Genomic DNA, 5000 nt, shown 5'->3' with positions numbered 1-5000 from the left:
TCAAAAGTTCCTCTTAGTTTAAAAAAAAAAGACTCACTGAGCTTCTGCAGAAAGCCTTTAAAAGTCTCTGAGATTCTTCAGAGAGCATGAAAGAGTTTCAGTTTTTTCAAAAGTTCTTCTTAGTTTAAAAAAAAGACTCACTGAGCTTCTTCAGAAAGCCTTTAAAAGTCTCTGAGATTCTACAGAGAGTATGAAAGAGTTTGAGTTTTTTCAAAAGTTCTTCTTAGTTTTCTTCATTAATGGTCTAACCTTTTAAATAGCCCAATTTTGGCAGCTGTTTTCGCTTACGGCCATACCACCTTGGGCACGCCCTAGTGGAAGCAGGAAGTGGTAGAGTCAGTGGAGAGAACAGGTGGAGAGTGTTTGTTTGGAAGATATTTTGAGTTTTGTGCTAAAACAACCCTTTATTAAACAAGGAATTGTAATTTGTGGAGTTATTTACTCCCCAAACGGCATTTCTGCTGTTTGGGGATTAGTACTTCTGGCACAGTGGAGGTGGGATTGCAAGCGGACAACATGGAAAAGGGAAGAGGAGTGGACAAGCGGAATGTGAGTGAAAATGGCGGTGAAGATGAACAAAGGAGAAGGAATTATGAGAAGAGACTAACAGTGCTGGTGGAGATAGAGGGAGAGGACAGAATAACCATGATGGAACTGCTGAAGAAAGTAAGAGAGGAATGTGGAGTGGTCATCGGATGCAGGTACAAAACTCCAAAGGAATATGAACTAACAATGGAGGAGGAGAAAGGAAAAGATAAAATATTGGATGGATTAAAGATAAAACAGAGCAGAATCATGGCGAAAGAAATAAACAGCACTGAGATGGTAGTTTCATTCCTGGGTCTGCCTACGTACATCCAGGATGAGGAAATAATGAGAAAGCTAACGGAATGGGGAGTGACGGCTGTCTCAAGAATAAAGAGGAGAATGTGGCCAGGGACTGATATAGCGGATGGGACCAGATTTTTAAAAGTCAAGTTCACTGATACGGTCAAATCCTTGCCATATTCCACAAAGTTTGACACAATGGGAGGTACGGAGCACTTCAGAGTCATCCATGACAGACAGGTGAAAGTTTGTCGCTTGTGCATTCAACCGGGGCACATAGTGAGAGACTGCCCAAGCTTCAAGTGCTTCAAGTGCAACAAGCAGGGACACTACGCACGGGAGTGTAAGGAGGGGAATTGCAAGGAGTGTCAGATGAGGTATGGACTGTGTGTATGTGAAACGCCGGCGGAGATGGGAGAAGAGAGCATCGAAGGTGAGCCATCAGATCTTTACGAGGTGGATGAGGAGGAGGAAAGTGAGGAGGGGGAAGGTGTAGCGGCTGGAGAAGAGGTGAGAAGTGGCACTTGGTGCGAAAAAGAAGGAAAAGGAGAACGGAGAGCTGCCGAGAGAGAGAGTGGTCGAGAGGAAGCGGTCTCAGGACTATGGCAGAGAGAAAGAGGAGGAAAAAATAAAGTTCTGGAACTAGATGAAGGGACACATTTAAGAGACGGAAAAGCAAAAATATTGAAAGAACGGGAGAGCGAAGAAGACAATGGAGAGATATCGAAAGGTGATGGTGAAAGTCAAGGTGCAAAAAGTATGAAGGAGAAGGATGAAGGAGGGAGGGGAGAAAAGGAGATGTCAGAGAACCCAGCATTAAACGTGGAGGAGGAAATGGACACAAGTGAGGAAAAGAGCATAAAGAAGAAAAGAAAGAAAAATGGGAAGGAGGAGCATACTGCAAAAAAGTAAGGAATTGGATTTACTGAAATGAGTTTGAGATTCCTTAAAACTATAATATATATTATGTGTGGCGTTATGAATATTGCATGCTTGAACGCCAATGGACTAAGAGATGTAAACAAGTTTGAGAAGGTGAAGGGAGTGCTTAAAGTAGACATAATATGTTTACAAGAGACGCATTGGTCGGAAGAAATAATGGGAAATATAAAAAAAGAGTGGGAAGATGACATTTTTGTAAACCATGGAAATCAAAAAGCTTGTGGTGTGGCGATTTTGATAAAGAGGGATAGAGTGTATAATGTACAACAAATTTATAAAGATGGTAAAGGAAGATTGTTAGTAATAGATTTTATGTTTCACAATGAGCTACTTAGGTTGATAAATGTTTACGCGCCTAATGTAGAAACTGAAAGAAAAGAAGTCTTCAAAGAAATTAAGCCGTTATGTAAAGGGAAATTTATAGTAATGGGAGACTTCAATGTTTGGTGCACAAGACTAGATGCATCAAGTAGTGCAAATTTTAAATCAGATGTGTCTAGGAAATATTTAAATGAATGGATGATGAGCGAGGATATAGTTGATGCTTGGAGAGAGGAAAATCCTTATAAAAGAGAGTTTTCTAGAAGGCAAATGGTGATGGGGAGTTTGAAGCAAAGCCGAATAGATTTATGTTTAATTAAAAGGGAAATGTTAGGATACGTGAAAAATGTGAAATATAAGTTTATAGGAATAAGTGACCATGCTGCTATGACAGTTAAGTTCGGTGTAAATACGGAAGAGAGAGGTGGGGGAGTGTGGTGTTTGAATGCATCTCTGCTAAAGGAAAAGGCATATAAAGAAAATATCAGCAAATGTATAAGGTATGAAATGGCAAACCCATTGTTTAATGAAAATGTGTGTGAATGGTGGGAAATAATGAAAGCAAAAATAAAAAAAAGAAGTGTTAGATATTCAAAACAAAGGGATTTCATGAGGAGGAGTAAAGTAGAAGCAATGGAAAATGCATTAAAGAAGGAAGCAGAGAAAATAGATAGGGATCCTAAGCACGGAAAAGAATGTTTTTTGAAGATAAAAGCAGAGATGGAGGAATATGAAAAAGAAAAAAGTAAGGGTGCAATAGTAAGGAGTAGGGCACAGTATGCTTTAGAGGGAGAAAGGAGTACAAAGTTCTTTCTGAACTTAGAGAAAAAAAAGCAGAGGAAAAATCATATTTTTGAGTTGGAAAATGAAAAAGGGATAAAAGTAACTGATTATGTGGAGATAATAAGAGTAGTAGAGTCGTTTTATAGAGAATTATTTAAGAAAGAAGGTGTAAAACAGGACTGTGTGGATGAGGTTTTAAATACTGTAAGTGCTAGGTTAAATGAAGAGGATAAAAGTATGTGTGAAAGAGATATAAGGATTGAAGAAATAAAAGAAGCAATAGAGCAAACAAAACCGAATAAAAGCCCAGGTGCAGACGGTCTAATACATGAATTTTATAAGACTTTTGTTGATATTATAGCACCAATATTGTGGAAGCTCTATAAGAGTATGGAAGAGAGAGGGGAAATGCCACAATCAATGGGTTTAGGAGTAATCACCATCTTGTACAAAAATAAGGGGAGTCCACTTAAGTTGGAAAATTATAGACCATTGAGTCTTTTAAACACAGACTATAAAATTTTAACAAAAGTATTAGCTAATAGAATAAAAAAGGTAGTAGGGACAATAATATCACCAAATCAAGCATACAGCATAATGGGAAGAGATATCACAGACACAATTAGTACAATAAGGGATGTAGTAGAAAGCATGGGAAAGGATGGAGAGGGCGGTTTGATTTTATCGATGGATTTAAATAAGGCGTTTGATAGGGTAGAGCACAGCTTCATGGAGCAAACAATGAGAAGATTTGGATTTGGGGAGAGGATTCTAAGGTGGATAAAGTTAGTATATGATAATGCTAAGAGTTGTGTGAAAATTAATGGGGTGTTAACTGACCCTTTTCCTTTAGAGAGGTCAGTTAGGCAAGGATGTCCATTGTCGCCATTGCTATACTCAATAACAGCAGAGCCTTTGGCAACACTGATTAAAGGAGATAAAGAAATAAGAGGAATTCAAATACCCTATGGGGGAGTCAGCATTATTCATCAGTATGCAGATGATACCACATTTACAGTTAAGGACATAGAGAGTATAAATAGAATAAGGGAACATATGGGAACATACGGAAAAGCGTCAGGTGCAAAAATAAATGTAGATAAATCCGAAATAATGAGTATAGGAGGTGTGGATATAAAAGGGTCAGACACTCCCTTTAAAATAACTACAGAGTATTTGAAGATTCTAGGTGTAAACATAGGAGTAAATGTAAAAGAAGCTAGAGATGCTACGTGGACAGGAATATTAAATAAAATTAAACAAGTTTTACAATTTTGGAGACTAAGGGAGTTAAGATTAAGAGGCAAAGTAGTAGTAGCTAATTCATTATTGCTTACAAAATGTAACTATGTGATGGGGGTAATAGACCTACCAAATTGGGTGTTGAATGGAATTAAAGAGACAGTGAATATTTTTTTGTGGGGAGGTAAAGGAGTTAGAATATCAGCAAAAACTCTAATAGCGGATTATAAGGAGGGAGGCTTGAAGTTGATTGATTTAGAAGTTAAAAGAAAGGCAATAAGAGTGAAAGCGATAAAAAAATATCTATATGATAAAGTAGAGTATGGATGGAAGGGTTATATGAGAAATTACTTAGATAAAAGTGCAGGATGTGGTGAGGAAGGATTGTTCATGGCCTTAAAAAAACCAATGATTGAAAAGATGCCATTATTTTATCAGGAAGTCTTTAGTGCATGGTCTGAGTTTGTAGTGAATGTGGGATATGAATGTGAGAATATAAATCAAGTGCATCATCAGCCAATTTTCTTGAATCCAAAAGTAAGGTTAGGAGGGAAAATGCTTTACAATAGATTGTTCATGAGAGCGGGTATTAGAAAAGTAAAAGATATGGCATATGAATATGTGAAGGGGTTCTTACCAAATAGGGCAATATATGACTGTGTGGTGGGATGGGATGATGAGATTGAACAAGCAAAAGTGGACCGTGAGTGTGAAAATATTAAAATAAGCCTGCCTAAGAGCTGGGTGGAAAGGATAGAGAGAGAGACTGTTAAAGTGGGAAATTGGGGAATTCCAGAAATGTACATTATGGAAAATAATAATAAGAAGTATTTGTCTGAGATAAATGTGAAAATGATATATAAGATGTTGCTGAAAAAGGAAAT

This window comes from Siphateles boraxobius, unplaced genomic scaffold (assembly GCF_051911475.1).
Source record: "Siphateles boraxobius isolate OS27281-9 unplaced genomic scaffold, OSU_SipBor_1 296, whole genome shotgun sequence".
Lineage (NCBI taxonomy): Eukaryota > Metazoa > Chordata > Actinopteri > Cypriniformes > Leuciscidae > Siphateles > Siphateles boraxobius.
Note: the sequence above shows the minus strand (reverse complement) of the source record.